Genomic DNA, 21539 nt, shown 5'->3' with positions numbered 1-21539 from the left:
ACAAAAAACAAAAGTGAAAATAGTACATTTCAAACTGTATTAGGCCTCCATAGTTCTTCCTCTGAATATGGATAGCATTTTCCATCATGAGTCTTTTGGAATTGTCTTAGATTATTATATTGATGAGAAGAGCTAAGTCTATCATAGCCGATCATCATACAATGTGTCTGTTACTGTGTACAATCTTCTCCTGGTTCTGCTCACTTTACCCAGCATCAGTTCATATAAGTCTTTCCAGTTTTTTCTGAAATCCACCTGCTCATCATTTCTTAAAGCACAATAGCATTCCATTATACTTCTATAGCACAACTTGCTCAGGTGTTCCCCAGTTGGTGGGTGTTCCCTCAATTTCCCATTCTTTGTCATCACAAACAGAGCTGCTATAAATATTTTTGTACGTGTAGGTCCTTTTCCCATTTTTATGATCTCTTTGGGACACAGACATAGTAGTATTGCTAGATCAAAGGGTATGAATAGCTTTAGAGCCTTTTGGGCATAGTTTCAAATTGCTCTCCAGAAAGGTTGGATCACTTCACAACTCCACCAACAATGCATTAATGTTCCAATACATCTTCTCCAACATTTATTATTTTCCTTTTCTGTCATATTAGCCAATCTAATAGGTATAAGGTGGAACCTCAGAGTTGTTTTAATTTGTATTTCTCTATAGTGATTTAAAGCATTTTTTCATATGACTATAAATAGCTTTAATTTCTTCATCTGAAAATTGCCTATTCATATCCTTTGACCATTTATCAAATGACTTATATTCTTCAAATTTGACTCAGTTCTCTATATATTTGAGAAAAGAGGCCTTTATAAGAAACACTGGCCTGGGACCCTTTTGCCAATATAAAGGCCAAGAATCACAATTCCCAGCTGACACATCTTTCCTCCTACTCCTCCCAACTATCTCATCTTATCTGCTTCCTTTTCCACTGCCACTTCCAGTTGCTTCTCTCTTCTTGTGGTTCATAGATACCAGAGAAGAATCAAATCTCATTTCTTCCATAGACTCCTGTCCCAGAAGAAAATACAAGGGGAGGTGAGAAGATGGAAGGTAAAGGGTAGAGGCAGAAGCAATAGTAGATCTAAAAAACTTTTTTTAATAGTGGAAAAATATTCAAATAAATAAAAGAGGCTTCAAAAACTTGCCTTCTTTTTCCCCTTTTCAACATTATCAGTCCTACCACCAGAGGCCACACCCTGGAATGACAAACTACAGGGAGCAGGGAATTAGAGCAGGGAATTAGAGAAGCAGGAAGAATCTCAGAAGAGGTTCCAGTGTCTAGAGAACATTCATACAGTAGAAATAGCTAAAGAGGTATTCACATGTAAAACAATGCAACCCGATTATCCCCAAAGAAAGTTTGAAAGAACCTCCAACAGAATTAGAAAGAGACAAGGGGGAAGAAAATTGGGGGGGGAGGGAGGAAAGATAAAAGGGCGGGCAGACTGGGGAAAGGGGTAATCAGAATGCACGCCATATAGAGTTAAGGGGGAGTGGAGAAATGAGAAATCTGGAACTCAAAATCTTGTAGAAATGAATATCAAAAACTAAAAATAAATAAATTAAAAACAAAAAAGAATATGGGCTCCCTGAGGGAAAAGGCTATATTTGCCTTTCTTTGTTGTGAAAGAATTTCGCACAGTACCTGCCATGTAGCAAATGCTAAGAAAATACATTTTTAAATTTTTTATTTATTTTATTTTTAATTCATGGAATAAAACAAGCAGTTCCATAACACAGTATAATAAAAAAAAAGATGACTGCACACAAAACAGCAAATCTATTGTGTATAACTTGCTATTCCTTTTAAATATATAATATATTGAATATATAATCTAAATATTAAATTAAATATATAAGTATATTAAATATTAAATTAAATACATAATAAAGTTATCAAACAAATTTCTCTTTTTTTCTCCCCTCCCCCTACTATAGAGATGGCTACCATAAGACACAACTATCTGTGCATGTGTGTATATGTGTACATGTACACACACACATACACACACTCTATACATCTATTTACCAGTTCTTTCTCTGGATGCAGATAGTGTCTTCCTTCATAGGTTCTTTGTTGCTGTGTATTTATAATAGTCAAAATGACTTAGTCCCTCAAATTTGTTCTTAAAACTATATTGCTGTTATTGTATACAATAATCTCTTGGTTCTGCTCATTTCATCCTTCATTATTTCACACAAATCTATTTATGTTTTTTTAAGATCATCAAGCTCATCATTTCTTATAGTACCATAGTAAAAATGCTTTTTGAGTGATGTTTCATGTTTGAGCCAAATTGAACTATATGTTACTCCCCAAACTTCTATCATATCTTACTGCTTTCTTGCCTTTACATGTGCTGTCCCCCACACCTGGAATGCATTCCTTCCTAACTTCTGCCTGTTGAATGTCTTAGTTTTTTTCAAGGCTCATATCAAGTAACCTCCTTCTAGAGGAAGCCTGCTTGGAATCATTCTAGTTAGATGTTCTTTCACTCTTCAAATTATCTTGTATTTACTTTGTTCACATATATAATTTTCCAGTATCATGTAAGTTTGAGAAGGATTTTTTTTGTCATATCCTATCATATCTCCAGGACCTTGTACTGTACCATCTAGAAAGTAAATGCTTAATAAATCCTTATTTATTTGGGTGAAAAAAAGATTAGAAAGAGACTTAGACCTTAGTTTAGATAACATTAGCCCACAATGAATGGCACTAAAAAGACATTCAGTTTAGGAATTCCAGAAGCTGAAACACATCCAGGAGGGGACAGATACATATTCCATCTAGAGACACAAAGAGAAAAAGAACAGAAGGTCTCTGGCATTCCCACTGCCAACTTGAATTTAAGCTTGGCATTACTCATGCTACCTTCCTCAATCTTCTAGCTCCTACTGTCTCCTCTACCAGTAAAAAAGTCACCTTGTATTTACTTTGTACTTATCCTATACATACTTCTGTGTGCTTCCCCAATAAGCTGTGCTCTCAGAAAGGGGCTCTTCAGTCTTTGAGTTTTGTAACCTTAACACTCACCAAAACCCTTTACTAATATTATCTCATGTTATCCTCACAACAACCCGGGAAGGTAGGTGCTATTATTATTCCAATTTTACGGATAAGGAAACTGAAACTGAGAAAAGTAAAGTGGCCTGACAAGGATACATGGTTAATAAGCCTCCTCAGAGCCACATCTGAAATTAAGTCTTCCTGATTCTCCATTCAGGGGTCCATCCACTGTATCAACTAGTTGCCTTTCAGTACCTGTAGTTCTGATATTTTTCTAATAAAGACAACTTACCCTCAACAGAACAGCAATCAAAATGTCTACACAGTACCAATTTTTAGTTCCACATGAAACAGTGCATCAAATGTTAGTTCATAATAATAACTGATTTTACCCCATTGCCAGAGATTAAAAAACAGCCTTTACTTGGAGAAAGTAATCAAACAAATCCCCTTACAGTACAAAAAATATTTCTACAGTTAGAAGAAATGTCATTACATTGAGAGCAGATTTTTTTTCAAACATGGACTCCCACAAAACTCAGGCTTGCTCAGGCTTGAAACAAATACACTGACAGTAACTAGTTTACTATAAATGAACCAGGAGAAGTCAGAGCACAAAAAAAAAAAGTTCGTGACAAGTAATTTCATTAAATATAGAAACTTTCTGTAACTGAGATACCTAGGAAAAAAATAGAATTTATAATGTACCAGAAAATAACTTCGGGACTATACTGTCTTATTACACTCTTACTTGAGACAACAATGGAAAAAGGCAGATTAACTATAGTAAAAGTCAAGATTATCAAAATCAAATCGATTTTTTTTTGATGAAAGCAATGTAGGCATCAGTAAAAGATTGATAACGTTAATCACATAATGAGTTAAGGTACTTTATCCCACATCATGTTTTTCTTCTCATCCTAAAGTAATGTGAACATAAACCAATCCTGGAGATTTACATAAAGGTGGAAATATTATGTATTTAATCAACAAAAAAAGTCATACAGAGGATCATAAATTTTGCTCACAAAGGGACCTCAAAGTACAAACACCTCATTTTACAGGAGTCAAAACTAAGGTCAAAAGGTTAAATGACTAGCCCAGTAAGAAAGTGAGGCAGGATTTGAATCCAGGCCTTGAGGGATTCCAGGTTCTGTGCATATCTCCACTGGTCTTCTTAGGGCACTAATGTTATTATTATGATATAATTTTCTTGGAGTACATTCCAAAATTGGAGGCTTGCTGCTGAACTTCATTCTCGAAGAGGCCCAAAATGACATGACTATGTTGGAGTCAAGATACAGTGCATCCAACTGTGGCTGATCAGACCAATCCGAGCTCAGAGGGCTCTACCACAGGTCAGGCACAAATAGTCCATATGAACATTTGGAGTGGAGTTGTCTCTAAATTTGCATATCTCTTATTTCTTTTGAGCTACTGAAAGTTGCTTCACTCACCAAACAGTGCCTTCTTTGATATGGGTACACCATGCTGTGTGGTCCTTTGCCAGCATCTCCCACTGTCATGCAATTGATTCCAAAGTTCTTCAGAGAAACCTTGAGAGTGTCAAGAGTGGATGGTACAATGTTGGCTGATAGAAAAACTTGTTTTCTTGGTGTTATCAGGCCAAAATTAGCACAAGCAGAAGAGAATCAATAAACACTCTACTGTATCTCAGCCTCAGAAGCTGCATTGAGTACACTCTCACATTCTGTCTGTCTCCTCTCCTTAAAATGACATACAATTATCCCTTCCACATCACAACTTTCCCTATCATGGTTTCAATATATTGTGGGTTGGCATACGAAATTAAATGTGAATTTTGGGGGAGTTTTGCAGAAGCCACAGACAACATGCAAACATCAACAAATGACAAAGAGTCCATGACCAAATACTAAGCCCAAATTTCTACAATTTTACAGTAAGGTAATTCAGACTTCTTCTCTGGTACAAAGGGGGGGGGGGGGGAGGGGGCGAGGCCAAAAATTTTATGCAGATTTTCCAGATCACAGGGACACTGCACTCCATGATTCGGAAAGGATAACAGTATAGATGTCAATGAGGGTGCATGCACAAAGTTTTACTGCATTTGGGTAAACAGAAGATAGTGTTGGTGATGACATCATGAGATGCACAAATCCTTACTAGTAACAACTGCTGCTGCTGTTTCTGACTCCATTCCTCTCAAGGACTTCCTGCCACATCTGGCAGTCTGTACCAACTCCAGTATAAAAGTCACCTAGAAATTCAAGCTTGTCCTATCAGCACATTGATGGGGAGGGTCTCCAGGTCTTAATAAAATTTTTCTGTGACCACATCAGGGTTTGTCATGGTGAAAGCATACACACTGATGATGGTGGCATGGCAATTTCCTGCAAATGGCAATCATATTGTCATAAGCATGTCATTCACAGTTTTTGGCAGGCATACAAGATTGCTGACTACATTAATTTTGATTGTGAAACTTATGCCAGTTCCAAAGCCCTCTTTATCACTGCAGCCACTCCAGAAAAACAGGGCATCTATCTCTGATTTCAGTAAGCTGGCCTTCACTTGCCAGCCTTTTTTCCACTCAGGAATGCTATTTGGATGCATTATTTGCTGAGTTCTCTCACAACACTGTTTGTCTTTCAGGTCTACTGGATTTCATGTTATCATAAGCAGGTACGCATTCAACGCAGTGATGCTGAATGAAACAGCGAGTGACACTTTAGACCTCTCCTTTAAGAACTGTTGTGCTATTCTTACAGAAAAAACGGAAAGGTGTAGGCTAGATGATAACATAAGTAAGCAGATTTAAAACTAGCTGAATGACTTAAGAATAGTAATTAACAATTCAACATCAAATTGGAATGAGGAACCCAGGGATCTATGCTTGGCCCTGTGATACTTAACATTTTTATCAAGGATGTGGATAATGGCATAAAGCTGAGAGAAATAGCTAAAATGTTGCAAGACAGGATTGAAAAGATCCTGACAGATTAAAATATTAGAATGAGTATAATAAGGTAAAATTCAAGAATAATAGTCTTATACTCAACTTCATAAGTAAAAGATAAGAAAAGCATGGCTAGAGAGCAATTCATCTGAAAAAGACATGAGATCTTACCAGACAGGTTCAACATTAGTCAACAATGCAACATGTGGCCAAGAAAAATAATGCATTCTTGTACTAAATTGAGACATGCCAGGGACTAAAGAGGTAACAAAAGTATCAACTACACTAGGCTGTGATCAGATCTTGTCTGAACTACTGTGTTCAGTTCTGAGTGCAACATTTTAAGAAGAGCATTAAGTTGAAGAATGTTCAGAAATGGACAGTTTGTCTCACAGCCTCAAGATCACATCTTACAAAGAATAGTTAAAAGAAATAGTAATAGTTCACCTGGGGAAAGGAGAAAACTTAAAAAGGGAACCTGCTAGCCAACCTCAAGTATTTACAAGACTTTGGATTTAATTCCAGAAATGGTAGAATAGAAATTACATTTGTTCTCTTTGGCCCTATAAGACATACCTAGGTAGAAGCAGTGAAGAGAAAAATTTAGGCTTGGATGTAAGACAAAATTTCTTAACAATTACAGCTGTCCCATTTGTTTAAGGCGGTCCTTTATCCAACCACCCACCACATATACAACCCATGCTTTTCTCCTTTCTCCTATATCTTATTATCATTGTGTTTATCAATCCAGAAAATTATAAAGATTAAAAATCTTAACATTAATAAAATATTAATATAATTAAAGCTTACAATTATGTAGTACTTCAAAGTCAAAGGCTTATTCCAATGATTCATAATGTCATAGAGGTATCCCTGGGTTCTTAAAAAGGCTATGTCTGGGCAATAAGGTTTACCATTAAATAGGAAAGGCTTCAAGTCTGGGCCTAGTAAGAGACGGTGTGTCCAACATGTAAAGAACTGACTAGCTAAATGTGGAGAGGTTTTGCCCTCAGTAGAGTGATCACAAGGCGACCATAATAAACCTATGAATATAATTTAAGGAGGCAAAGGGGTTAGTCACCTAGTGAAGAGAATGCACAAATCATCGTAGTGTAAAAGGTTCTCCTTTTACCAAATCACTACCCCCCAAACCTCATTATATAATAATCATGATTTTGTTGTGATCTTTTGAGGTATGACAGCTACAAAGCTGTTTAAAACAATTGTCTCATTTGGCCTTCACAACAAGGATGCAAGCAAGGCAAGTAGAAGAAACTGGAGCTCAGATAAATTAAGTAATTTGTCTGAATCAAACCTAGGTCAGTGATTCCACGTTCAGGGCTCTTTCTAGGACACCAAGCCTCAGGATTAACACTGACACTCAAGAATATTGCTTGGCCCCATTTCTGGGTAGCAAACAGAGATGACAGTCATTTACAAGTAAAAAATTAAAACAAATAAAAGTTAAAAAGTTCATATTCCTATTTGAAATGTTCTCCACATAACAATATGTTCATAATAGATAGATTAACAGCCTAGAACATTAAATAGTATTATATACTAAAAATTAGGGAAAAGGAACAATCACTTCTAAAAATAACAATATGAAAATTTCAAGTTCTCCAAAGATCCATGCCCTTATACAATGGGGTTGGTACCATTACTGTCTGGGTTATCTCCTAGGGTTTTCTGCCTCAAGCCCTTCACTCACAAAAGTAGAGGAAAGCACCCTATTAAGCAGCCTGGCACTTTCCATTTGCAAACAATCATAGCTCAAGTCCTTTTAATAACAATGATTATACAATACCATCTGTGGCCTAGCTGACAACAATCCTTTCTACTACTCATTTCTCTCTTACTGTCCACTGACAATACACTAGTACTTTTCTTTGCTTTTCCCGTATACTGTCCTTAGAGGATTTACCCACTCAGGGGAACAGGGGTCAAAGGGTTATGCTGCCTCTTTTCCTGAGAGATCTTATGTTAGAAAACTGAGTTAAACCTTCTATTCAATTAAAGTGGTCTGTGCCTATCTAGTACTATGGTCTGTCCTTCCAACACTTCTTAGTAAGAAGCTGTGTCTTTCCCCAAAAGATCATTCCAATATCTTAGAGTTGTCAGATGCCCAATACTGTAGATCCCAAGCTCATTTCCATGAAGTAATGGGGTACATTACATAAATTAAACACACACAGGCAAAGTCCAATTTAATTCAACAAATATTTATTGACAACCTATTACAGTTACAAGTTACTGTGTTAGTTAAAAAAAGATAAATCAAACACAATCCTTACATTTAAGTAACATGATATAACAGCACACAGTTCATAACAACGAAAAAGGGCCACCATTTTTTTCTGAAAAGAAGCAGACAGTTTAACCCTCCAAGTCTTCTCTGAAACAAAATGACTTCATAAAGCTCCAGGTGGAATTTCTTCTAACTAAATACAATATTTCATCTTACCAAGGAGTAGCAAATTTTGGCTGTGATTGTCATCTTCTTCAGACTCTTGTTTTTACTCTCCAGACAACTCCTTGCTTTTCTTACAAACTACTGCTTAGAGTTTCACTTATCTTTTTTAGGTAGCATAAAAAGCTTATTTCCTAAATAGACTCTTCCAAAATTATCACCTACAGCTTTCTGCATATCACCCAAAAAAGACAAAGCTCTTTAGAATTTCTGAGAGGCAAAGAAGCTTTTAAACATACTACATACCAAAATTCTAGAGCATTATAATCAAATATTCAGTTTTTCAGATTTCAAGACAACACTAGTTTGCACAATAGAAAGCATGCAGAATAAAGAAACAGATGCTCTGGGGTTCTGCCAGTGACTGACTACATGACCTAAAGCAAGTCCTCTGTGGGACTCAGTTTCTGCATCTGCAAAATATAAAAGATAGAATATATAGATGGTCTTAAAAATTTCTGCTGACTCTGGGATCCTATGAATTCAATTAAATTCACAAACACTTTCTCAAAAGTATAAAAAGTCAAGAACTTAGAATCTTGATATTGGAATGCTTTTGCTCACAATTAAGCTACATTCGCAAAGAGGATACACGTATGCCAAATCAGCAAAATTCCTAAGCAGTACAGGTGCAGAAAATAATAAAGAAAAGTGCACTAAATAAGTGTACACGACATTTAACTGACATTTGAACATTTAATTCAATGCCCTATCTGTCATCTTCTCCTACTCTTTTGCCTCCATCTTTGCCACTGCAGATGAATCCCAGACAGGTTTCCAAAAATTGTTTTGTGAATTGCATCAACTACCTGTTAGCAGGGATAATTTCACCAAAAGCACAGAAGGAATTTTGGTATAAAGAAAGCAAAAGGGTGAAAAAGTAAATTGATAGTTGCCCTTAAAATTGATTAAAATTGATTCAAAAATTGATAGTTGCGCTTCAAATATGTTACAAGTTATCATAAAAGCTATAAAAAGTCAAATTAAAGAGTTAATACCTGTGTCAAAAAAAATGGATTCTCTGGAATTTTGAAAGAGCAATGAGTATGTCAGTTTTGGTTTCACCAATCTACTTTCTTATAAATCTGCTGATCCTTTGAGCTAATTATGCCTAACTTAAAATAACAGGTTGATGTGACTGGTACGTATTGCATTCAGAAGCATTTAATTTCTACAGAGATTTAATGGGGTAGAAACTACTTAAACTTGGGAAGAAAATATCCTACAGTCAAAAATAGATCTGCACTCTCCTAAAAATATATATTTTATGAAACATATTTGCTAAGTAAATCGTTAATAATTCCTTTTAAGAAATCTTAAAAATGACAAAATCCACCATGATTTATGGTTCTTCTAACTATAACAAAGAAATACTACTACATCTTTCAATTTTTACGAACTGTTAACTAATCTGAAAAAATACTCAATAGCTATCATAACTCTTTCCTAGAAAAAATTCAAAGCAAAGCTACCAAATTTGATATATCAAAGGCTATTTATTATTCATTCTAACTGAATAGAAATGGCATAGTCATCACATGCCCAGCAAGTAGGAAGGATAGAATGGACAGAGGCATGTCCTATTGCATAGTCCTGTTTCCAGTGACTGCAGTGCCATGTATTTGGAGCAAAAAGATGCTATCCACCAGAAGATGGATTTCACAGGTACTAAGAGTTCAAGAGAAGCAGCTGACCAAAAAGGAAAAGAATTCCAATGTGGAATGAAAACAGGTAGCCAGGGATCCTGATTCCAACTATAAGTGACCTTGCAACCCCCTAAAAGGAAAGGAACCTCAGCTCCAGGATCCCAACCAAGTAGACTGCTATCATCAAGGTCACAAATAGTATTTTGCATAGCATAATCTTTGCTATTAAAAGTTTTTTATGTGATTTGAATGATCACAGTTACAAATAGGAAAGTACTGGGTACATTTCCAAGGTTTCTAGCTAAGGATTCATGCCAAAAGTATGACAAACCCCAAAAGGCTCTGTTCACTCTGACAAAAGGGTGACAAATATTTACTTAAGTTTATTAAAAAGCATACAATCATAACAATTTTTCATACTGGTGCTTTTTAAAGTTCCTTTCCTTCCTCGGAAAGAGTTGAGAACTTAAACACCTGTGGCTGATTAAGTTTGATCAGTCCCTTCAGAACAATTCAAAAAGCATGAAAAGGCAATTTATCTACTGCTAGGCAAGCATTTGGACCTTAAATGTAGCCTATTATTTTCACAAATTGTTATATTTTAATATGTACACAAATAGGAATGTCACAACTCATTCTTTATCAACATACAAACTGTATTTAGTATTTCTCTGTTGAGTTCTGTTCACCTATATGCTCCTTTATAATTTTTCCTAGGTTTTTTTTTTTTTTAATATCCCCCATCTAGACTGTTGTCAACACGACTGAAGTCAGATGACCTGGATTCAAATCTAAGCTCTGCTGCTTACCTATATGACTTCTCTGGGCCTATTTCCTCATCCAAAAAATGAGAAAGTTGAAATAGAGGATTTCTAAGTTCCTATCCAGCTCTATGTCCTATGGTCACCTGTGAGTAAAAATTACTTCTCATGTCTTTTAAACATTTAGCACTACAAGTGATTTGTGGGGGAAGAGAGGCAGCATTTATATATGTAGCACTTACCATGTGCCAGATACTGTGCTAAGCACTTTTTAAACAAATGTCTCATTTGATTCTCACAACAACCCTGTAAGACAAGTGCTATCATGACCCCCATTTTACAGCTGAGGAAACTGAGGCAAACAGAAGTTAAGTGATTTGCCCAGAGTCACACTGCTAGATAAGTGTCTGAGGCTGGATTTGAACTTAGATATTCCTGACTCCAGGCCCAGCTCTTTATTTACTCACTCTTTGTATCACTAGCTACTTGTAAGTCAGTATTCCATAAAAAGCTGACTCAGCAACATAAATTGAATATCTTTGCTATTAAAATTATCCTTTTGAAACAATTGGAAAGTCCAAACCATTCAAATCTAGCAGCAGATAGAAAATCTACTAAACTAGTACAGGCTTACCTAAGCCTGGTCTCCCAACCAAAAGGTGTAACTTTTAAAAATGTCTTTAAATAGATCAAAGATGTTGACTTTTGTTTTAACACAAGTTTCAATGATGACATTCCCCTCACTTTATATTTTGATTGAAAGTAGCAAACAGCCATCTGCTGCTGCTGCTACTCCTCTTACTACTACTACTACTACCACTACCACTAGTACTACTACTACTACTACTACTACTACTACCACCACTAGTACTACTACTACCACTACCACTAGTACTACTACTACTACTACCACTACCACTAGTACTACTACTACTACCACTACCACTAGTACTACTACTACTACTACTACTACTACTACTACTACCACTAGTACTACCACTACCACTAGTACTACTACTACTACTACCACTACCACTAGTACTACTACTACCACTACCACTAGTACTACTACTACTACTATCACTACCACTAGTACTACTACTACTACTACCACTACCACTAGTACTACTACTACTACCACTACCACTAGTACTACTACTACTACTACTACTACTACCACTACCACTAGTACTACTACTACTACCACTACCACTAGTACTACTACTACTACTACTACTACTACTACCACTACTACTACTACTAAACATTTTAAAAGGAGGTTTTATTGTACTTGGGCAGCTAAAGTGGCACAGTGGATTGAGTGTCTTTCCATTTCTATCTCCAGAACACCTTCCTGCATCTTCCCAAGTTCAAATCTGGCCTTACTTACTAGATTGTATGACAACGGGTAAGTCACTTAACCCTGTTTGTCTCAGTTCCTCATCTGTAAAATGAGCTGGAGAATGTTAAACTGCTCCAGTACCTTTGCCAAGAAAACCCCAAATAGGTTCACAAGAGTCAGATACAAATGACTAAAAATGAGTCAAACAAAAATCATGATAGTAGTGGTGATAAATTACCCATTTGCATAACCTAGATATTTGTTAAAAATGAAAAGTATTTTGGCATTTTTAGGCCTAACATTACCTGTTTCTAAATATTGTTGTTTTGTGGGTTTTTTTTTTTAGTAAAACCAATATTATTACAGAGTATTAATTTATTGAATTTTAATCTCATCATAACCTGTATTCTTCTCAAACAATACCAGAAGTTCAAATTGAGCTATATAAGGTCTGAATGCGTGTCTAGCTTCCAGCAGGCAGATGCAGGATAGGGGAAGGAGGCAGAGTGACAAGGGGATGATGGATAAAAGCCCCATTTTTTTATCTTACCAAAAAAATAAACACAAAAACTATATACCAGTATTGTTATTCTTCATAAACAACTATCTGACCTCTCAGTCACTCAACACCATCCTGACAATTTACTACTGTAGACTCCCAATGTTTGCTGAGATGGCCCTTCTTACCAAGGCCAGCCTCTTTACATATACCCTTGATTCCATCTCTCCAATCTTCAACAAATTGTCACCATTGTCATCCTTTCTCTCTAAGCTTCAATCTTGCCCTATCTAGAGGTTCCTTTCTTGCCTGCCTATACACATTCAATTATCCCTTATTCTTAAAAAAGGCAAAAATAAAAAACTTCTCACTTGGCCCTGCCAAGCCCTCAAGCTCTCATCTGTTTTTCTCCTGACTTTCTCAGGCAAACTTCTTGAAAACTATTTTTATTAAGGGCCTTCCCTTCCTCTGACTCGCTTTGACCTTCTGTAATCTGACTTCTAATGTCAAATGAAACTGCTCTCCCAAAATTCTCAATGATCTCTTAACTGGCAAAGCTAACAACCTCTTCTCAATCCTCATCCTTCTTGACCTCTGTACAAACATCTGACAGTTGACCACTATCTCCTCTGGGATACTTTATCCTCTCTTGAGTTTTCATCACACTGCTCTGTCTTGGTTCTCCTTCTAGCTGTCTGACTGTTCCTTTTGATTCTCCTTCACTGAATTATTATCTATGTCATGCCAGCTACCTAAGCATATACTTCAAAGGCTCTATTCTGAGCCCTCTTCTCTTCTTTCTCTATACTCTTACTTGATGACCTCATCAATTCCCACAGGTTTAATCAAATCTATATAGAAGACTGAAGTTAGATGGCACAAGAGTTTGGGGCTTGAAGTCAGAAAGACATGATTTCAAATTCAACCTCAATCTTACAGGATGTTTGACCACGGGCAAGTCACTTAACCTGTTTGCCTAGGTTTCCTCATCTGCAAAATGGAGATGATAATAATAGCATCTACCACACAGAGTTGTAGTGAGGATAAAATGAGATTAGCATCTGTAAACCATTTTGCAAATAAAGTACTATCTATATAGATATAAAGTAAATTTTGCAAATAAAGTACATCTATATAAATGCTGGTTAGCTATATACACAACCCTAGCTTCTCTCCCAAGTTCCAGTCCTACACAAACCCACTGAACATTTCAAAATTTATGTCCCATAATAAGCACCTCAAGTTCAAAATATCCAAAGCAGAACTCACTACCTTTCCCCAAAAACCTACTCCTCTTCCAAACTTCCCAATTTTCATTCAAGACACCACCAACTTTCCAGTTACCCAATGTCAGCCTTGATTCCTCACTCCCAATCACCCTAAATATTTAATCAGTTGACAACTCTTGCCATGTCTATCTCCAGAACACCTCTTGCATACATCTTCTTCTCTGCAGTCACACAGTCATGACCACAGTCAAGCCAACTTCACCTGGACTGGCCTCTTATTTGGACTCCCTGCCTCATGTGTCTCCCCCCCACTCCAGTCCATATAACCTTCAAAGTGATTTTCCTATAATGTAGGTCTAACCATTTCACACTCCAACTCCAGTGACTGCCTCTCACCTATAGCAGCAAATGTAAACTCTTCTGTTTGATATTTAAAGCTCTTCACAACCTGGCCCTACAAACACCAAGCAAAACAGTCTTAAAGAGGCCTAGTGCTCCCTCCTCACCTCCACCTCTTGGAATGTCATGTTTTCTTTAAGACTTAGCTGAAGAAACAACACCTTTACTGATCTCCCTGGCTGCTGTTGCCTCCTCAGATTACCACATATGTGTTTTTGTGTGTTCTGTTTATGTTGAGTGCATATTATGATAAGTGCATATTTCAAAGCTCCTTAAGAAGCTGTTTTGCTCTCTTTGTAATCTGGCATTCTAATATTGTGGCTTACATTATGGAGATTAAACTATGGCTCATTTCAAGAAAAAAAAGTCCAAGGGCATAATTACCTTGAGAAAAATTTAGGTGATATATGTGCATTCTAATCCTATCCTTATAATCCCCCCAAAAAAACATATAAAAATGCCTAGCTTGACCCTTAAGTTCATAGTTTCTCAACTAAGAATAACAGTAATACACCAAGGAGGTCCAAGTATGCATACATGATAAGGTCTTCTGAGTTAGGGTCAATGGTGAAAATTACAAGGAAGTATATTTCAATTTGAATTCCTAGAAAAATTAGAGCTATCTTAATAAGGAATAGGCTGTCTCCTAATGCGACAAATTCCTCATCACTGGTGAGATTCAAATAGAACATGTCTGAGATTTGTGAGAAGGGGTTGGATTAGATGATTTCTGAATTCACTTCAAAGTATGAGATTCCTTGATTCCATGAGGCATGATTGTAAAGAAATAGATCTTATTTACACAACTGCAACAAATCAGTGTCATTTCCTTGTATTCATACCATGTACCATTCTATTATTTCAACATCACTACAAAATCGATCAAGAACTATGTCCAGGCTCCAAACAAAAAAAGACAATGACTTAGCCAAGCGTCATCTTCCTATTATAAATGTGACACTTCACCAGTTAGATACAAACTATTCACATAAAGTATTCACTGATATTCACATCACTGATAATCAGATGATACCTCTAATATAAATACAATGTAAATGCACATTGAAATTAGAGTAAAAACAAAGTTAAGAAATATAATTAAAGCTACCTGTGGAAATCTGAATTTTAAAAAACTATAATTACCTCTCTAAAGACAATATTGATGGTGTATATAAATGACAGAGAGCTCAAGACAAGTTCTAAAAAGCGTGAGAAGGAAAAGATTGATTCAACTGGATATATGTACATTGCAAGTATGCTTTCTACTTTTAAATCTACTTCCCTATCTATACGCCTACATGTATGATTTACTTGGAAAAAAAAAGATATTTTGTTTATAGTTTCAGGATTACCCTTAGCACAAAAACAGAAGGTAAAACCTCACCTTACTCATCTCAACAGCAACAGGGTTCATTAGTTACCAATTAGTAAAACTGCTCATCCAATTCCTAAAGGCATTTTTAAAAAATAAAAATACATCTACACAGTATCAATATTAGATGAGGCAAAACTCTTAAGTAAACTTCAGTCATAAGAAAAAGGTATTTACATTTTAAAGGGAAAAAAGCAAGTTACTAAATGGCATATTAGAATCATGTGGCTTTGAAAATGAGTCTGTTTCCTTTACTTTAAAAGTGTCTCAAGAGGGGGCAGAGCCAAGAAGTAAAGACATGGTAAAAGAGCAAAGGCAGGGACTCACCTAAGCTCTCCCACAAATCCCTCCAAATACCTTTAAATAATGACTTTAAACAAATTCTAGAGCAGCAGAACCCACAAAAATAAGTAGTGAAACAATTTTCCAGCCCAAAACAACTTAGAAGGTCAGCAGGAAGGATCTGTCGCACCTGGGTGAGAGAGAAGCACAATCCAGAGCAGACCAGACCCCAGCAAACCATAAACAGGTTTCAGGGCAACTGAATCAGTGGCAGCAGTGGCAGTTTTCAGCTGTCTCAACCCATAGTGGGTAAGGGAATCAGACAATGGATAAGAAGATGTACAGAGGTCCCTTTGCTGGCACCAGAGGCAAGACTCTGTTGTATTCCCTATACTTGGATCTGGGTTGAAGTCCTGGGTCTAAGTCCCAGTGCAAATAGACACACTAGCACACCAGAGCTTGTGGCTACTGTGGAGTAGGGACCTTGGTCACACTTCTGCAGTTGAAAAGAATATTTATGGTTACTCACAAATCAGTGCACAATGCAGGAGAGTAGCAAACACAGCACTCCCTAGATTATACCACTTTGGAAGAGTCAAAAATTTACAGGCCAACAGAATTACCTTGGAGAATAGGTGCACAAAAAACTGAAACTTAGGACAGTACTTCCTCACTTAGGAAGCAGTGTCCCACTTTAACACTGAGTTAAAAGCCAAGAAATAGGCTGGAAAAATAAGAAAAAAATTCTGACCATATTAAGTTACTATGGTGACAAGGAAGATCAAAACACACACTAAGAAGAAAACAACAAAGTCAAAATTCTGGCATCTAAAGTCTCAAAGAAAAATATGAATTGGTCTCAGGTCATGGAAGAGTTCAAGAGGCACAACAATCCAATGAAGAGAAGAATGCCTTGAAAAGCAGAATTGGCAAAATGGAAAAAGATATACAAAAATTCACCGAAGAGAAGAATTCCTTAAAAAGTAGAATTATCTAAATGGAAAAAGAGGTACAAAAGTTCACTGAAGAAGATAATTCCTTAAAAGTCAGAATTAGGCAAGTGGAAGTTTGGGAAACCTTTACAAGACATCAAGAAACAATCAAACAAAATCAAAAGAATGAAAAAAATAGAAGAAAATGTGAACTATCTCATTGGAAAAACAACTGACATGGGAATTAGATCCAGGAGAGATATTTTAAGAATTATTGGAGTACCTGAAAGTCACAATCAAAAAAGAGTCTAGATATCATCTTTCAAGGAATTATCAAGGAAAACTGCCCTGATATTCTAGAACCAGAGGGCAAAATAAAAACTGAAAGAATCCACCAATCACCTCCTGAAAGAGATCCCAAAAACTCCTAGGAATATTAGAGCCAAATTCCTGACCTCCCAAATCAAGGAGAAAATACTGCAAACAACCAAAAAGAAATAATTCAAATATAATGGAGCCACAGTAGGGATAAACACAATATTTAGCAGCTTCTACATTAAAGGATCCAGGGGCTTGGAATATGATATTCTAGAGGGCAAAAGAGCTAGGATGACAACCAATTACCTACCCAGCAAAAACTGAGTATAATGCTTTGGGGGGGGAAATGGATATTCAATGAAATAGAAGACTTTCAAGCATTTCTAATGAAAAGATCAGAGCTGAATAGAAAATCTGACTTTGAAATACAAGATGCAAAAGAAGCATAAAAACGTACACAAAAAAAAAGAAATCATAAGGGATTTGACAGAGCTAAACTGTTTATACTCCTGCACGGGAAAATGATATTTATAACTCCTAAAAACTTTCTCAGTATTAGGGCAGTTAGAAGGTGTACACATAGACAGAAAGCAGAGGTGTAAGTTGAATGTGATGGTATGATTATCTAAAAAATTAAGGGATGAGAAAGAAGAATGCACTAGGAGAAGGGGAAAGGGAGAGGTAGAATGGGATAAACTATCTGACATAAAAAAAGCTTAAAAGAAATTTATGAACCTTGCTCTCATTGGAATTGGCTCTAAGAAGGAATCATATACATACTCAGCTGGGTGTAGAAATCTACCTTACCATATAGGAAGGTAGGAAGCGGAGAGAGGGAGAGTTGATAGAAGGGAGGTAAGTTTGGAGGAGGCAAAAGACAGAAGCAAAACACTTTTGAGATTGGAGAAAGAGGAGGATAAATGGGGGGAAATACGTAGTTGGTAATCATTACAATAGAAAAAAATTTTTACAATGAAACTCTGATAAAGATTTCATTTCCCAAACATATAAAAAACTGAGTCAAATTTATAAAAATAAGAGTCATTCTTCAATTGATAAAGGGTCAAAGGATATGAACAGTCAGTTTTCAAAGTAATCAAAGCTATCTATAGTCATATAAAAAATGATCTAAATAAATATTGATGAGAGAAATGCAAATTAAAACAACTCTGAGCTACTACCTCACACCTGTCAAATTGGCTAATATGACAGAAAAGGAAAATGACCAATGTTGGAAACCATGCAGGAAAATTAAAACACTAATGTACTACTGGTGAAGTTGTATACTGATTCAGCCATTCTGGAGAGAAATTTGGAACTATGCTCAAAGGGCTATAAAACCATGAATATCCTTTGATCAAGCAATACCACTCTTAGATCTGTATCCCAAAGAGATAAAAAACAAAAAGGAAAAGAACCTATATGTACAAAAATATTTATAGCAGCTCTTTTAAGGGAGGCAGAGCATTGGAAACTGAGAGGATGTCCATCAATTGGGGAATGGCTGAACAAGTTGTTGTATATGATTGTGATGGAATATTATTGTACTTTAAAAAATGAAGACCAGGATGCTCTCAGAAAAATTTGGAAAGACATCAACTGATGAAAAGTGAAATGAGTAGAACCAGAAGAACATTTATATACCATAATAGTACATAATTATACATACATAATTATGTACATGCATTGTACATAACTGTGCAATGAACTACTATGAATAACTTATTTATGCTTAGCAATACAACGATCCAAGAAAATTCTGTAGAACTTATGATGAAAGGTGCTATCCATTTCCAGAGAAAGAACTGGTAGAGCCTGAATGCATATCAAAGATACTTTTTATTTTTCTTGGGTTTTCTGTCTGTTTTCTTTCACAGAATAACTTACTTGGAAATGTGTTTTACCTGACTATACATGTATTAACCACGTCAAATCGCTTGCCTTTTCAATGAGCTGGAGAGAAAAGAAGGGAGAGAATTTGGAACTCCAAATTTAAAAAACAAATGTTACAACTGTTTTTATATGTAATTAGGAAAAATAAAATATTAAATAAGATTTTTTTTTAAAGTATTTCAAATAGCAGAATAAAATAGCATCTATCCTGAACCTGCTGTTCAAGTTGGAGACACAAAACACACCGACAAAGGTTCTTCTTCCACCCCTGGTGACCTCAGAGATAGGACTTTAAACCCTCAGAGATTTTAAAATAAGACAAATTAAGTCAGGCAGAGACTTACAAGGCCCCCGTTTCCGCCTCTCTCCCCCACCTCCCCATCAGCATCCGCAGGAACACATCCTACAACCACCACTAGGGTATTCAGTTTAAGTCCCTCTTTGTGGTTAGACTTTCCTTTCTGAACTGATGTTTTTCTTGGACTGCCTTATAGTGGGATGGGGGCGGTGGGGTGGGGCAAGACCCAGGGACGGAGGTAACAACATCTGAATTATCTACTCCAGCTAACTAACGGTCAAGACACTTCTACACTGAACCCCTGTCATTTTCGGGCCAGTCAAGGGCCTAACTGGGGGAGGAAAATTAAAAAAAAAAAATTAAAGCGGGCAGGATTTAGGAAAAAATGTTGGGAGGGAGGGGTCCCTGGAATTCCCTAGAAGGATGTTAGTCCTCTTATCCTCCCCCCTTCCCCGCCAAGGGGGCTACGATCACTTTGAAAAAGTGTAGTTGCTTTCTTTTAATTATTAATTTTATTGATACGTTTGTGTGAGCGGCAAACAAGATTTCCAAGAAAGTGGGTTGGGGGCTGGGGTAGAAGGGAGTCAGGGAGTCCCGGGCAGAGAGCGGGGAGCGGGAACAATGCTGACCCACTTCTCCAGCCCGGCCCTCTCCAGCAGCAGCCCCAGCCCTGGGGGGCATCCAACTGGTAAGGGGAGGGGGAGGAGGAGGAGGAGGATGGGGGGAGGAAGGACAGAAAGCTTCCTTCCTCGTCTCTGCGTCCGCTCCCAGGAGCCGGGCCGCGGGCTAGCGGGGAAGGCAGCGCTTCCAGGGCCCCCAGTCTGTCCGGCCTCTTCCTCCCACGGGGCTGAAGCCCCCACCTCTCCCAGCCCCGGGCCCGGGCCCGGGGTCCGAGCCTGAGGGAAAGGACCGTCCAGAGTCCCCAGCGCCCGGGCCGGCCCGGGCCGGGCCTCGCCTCGCACAGCCCCGCTCCCCAGGCCCGGAGCCCGCTGCTCGCCTCCGGGACCCTCCAGCCCCAGGCCTTCCTCTCCCCCGCCAGAGGCCACAGTGAGGGGCGGTGCGTCCCCAGACCGGGTTCTGGGAGCGAACAGGCGGCTCCCGGGGCGACCCCCGGGGCCGAGAAGGGGGAAGTCAGGACTTACCTGTCATTACTTTCTACGCCATCTTGGATCCACTTGTCAACGTCCCCACAAAGCATTATGGGAAAGAAAGAGCCTTTAAAGTGACTCCCCCCCACCTCTCCCCTCCCCCCGTCCTCCGGCCGGCCTTCCTCCGCTCGGCCCCCTCCTCTTCCCTCCCAGGCCGAACTCCCGCCCTCTCAGCTTCCACCGCCCCTTCGCTTCGGCCACGCCCCGAGCCGGAAAGTTTGGAGGGGGTGGGGGGCGTACCTCCCCCAGCCTGCCCAGAGCAGCGGCTCGGCCCCGTCACCTCCCCCCCGCCCCCGCCTCTTCCGCTCCTCTCATTTGCATTTGAAATTCACAGCCTGGATTAACCCCTTGTTTTATTTACCACTGTAGTTATTTTCCTCTTTTTCTGGGGGGGGGGGCCCGCTGCTCCTGCCTCGGGATGCGGAGATTCCAGGCACCCCTCCCCCACCCCCTTTTAACCACTCTTCTTGCCCTCGCTCGATTACCCGCCAGTCTTGGCCGGGACTCCGGTGGCTTGTGCTTGGTTGTAGGTTTGTCCTGCTGGGTAGCTGAGAATATTTAGATGATTTAAATATTTATGATCACTATATTTTAATCTTTTTGTTGATCATTTCCATATATACACACTCAACTTAAAACTGAGCTAAGACTTTTGGAACACCATGTGTGTGTACGTGTGTAGTAATAATAAGATTCATTCAGTTTAGTAGCTTATCACTGTGCTAAGACTTTGTTTATGACAATAAATATCTAAGTGTATCTTTAAGCTCTGATAACTTAACGTGGCACTAAGACTTTGGGGACACCCTATACGGTATACTTGCTACATATGCAAGATATATATAGATTGTGTGTGTGTGTGTGTGTGTGTGTGTGTGTGTGTATGGAGATAGTTTCTTTTCGGTGAACAGTTCCCCTTTCCTTTCCCTTCCCTCCCCCAAAGGAATGCATGTTTAGCTCCGACTTGCAAACTCCCTACAGAGTTGCTTGGC

The 21539-nt window shown here is 38.0% G+C and overlaps 1 protein-coding gene across 7 annotated transcripts in view; it reads right to left on the bottom strand.

The window, feature by feature from the left end:
* Positions 1-20644, bottom strand: part of HELZ (helicase with zinc finger) — a 249829-nt gene extending 229185 nt beyond the window's left edge. For 3 of the 7 annotated variants that reach the window (XM_072645466.1, XM_072645464.1, XM_072645471.1), the window contains exon 1: positions 20542-20644. The gene's annotated coding sequence lies outside the window, so the exon portion shown is untranslated. Of the gene's footprint in view, positions 1-4477; positions 4503-19112; positions 19162-20541 lie in introns of those variants that run through there. The other 4 variants (XM_072645467.1, XM_072645469.1, XM_072645465.1 and 1 more) reach the window with 4 other exon arrangements.
* Between the last annotated feature and the right edge of the window lie 895 nt (positions 20645-21539).

The sequence above is a fragment of the Notamacropus eugenii genome, chromosome 2 (assembly GCF_028372415.1).
Source record: "Notamacropus eugenii isolate mMacEug1 chromosome 2, mMacEug1.pri_v2, whole genome shotgun sequence".
Lineage (NCBI taxonomy): Eukaryota > Metazoa > Chordata > Mammalia > Diprotodontia > Macropodidae > Notamacropus > Notamacropus eugenii.
The sequence above is the reverse complement of the archived record's forward strand: the minus strand, read 5'-3'. Positions and strand labels throughout refer to the sequence as shown.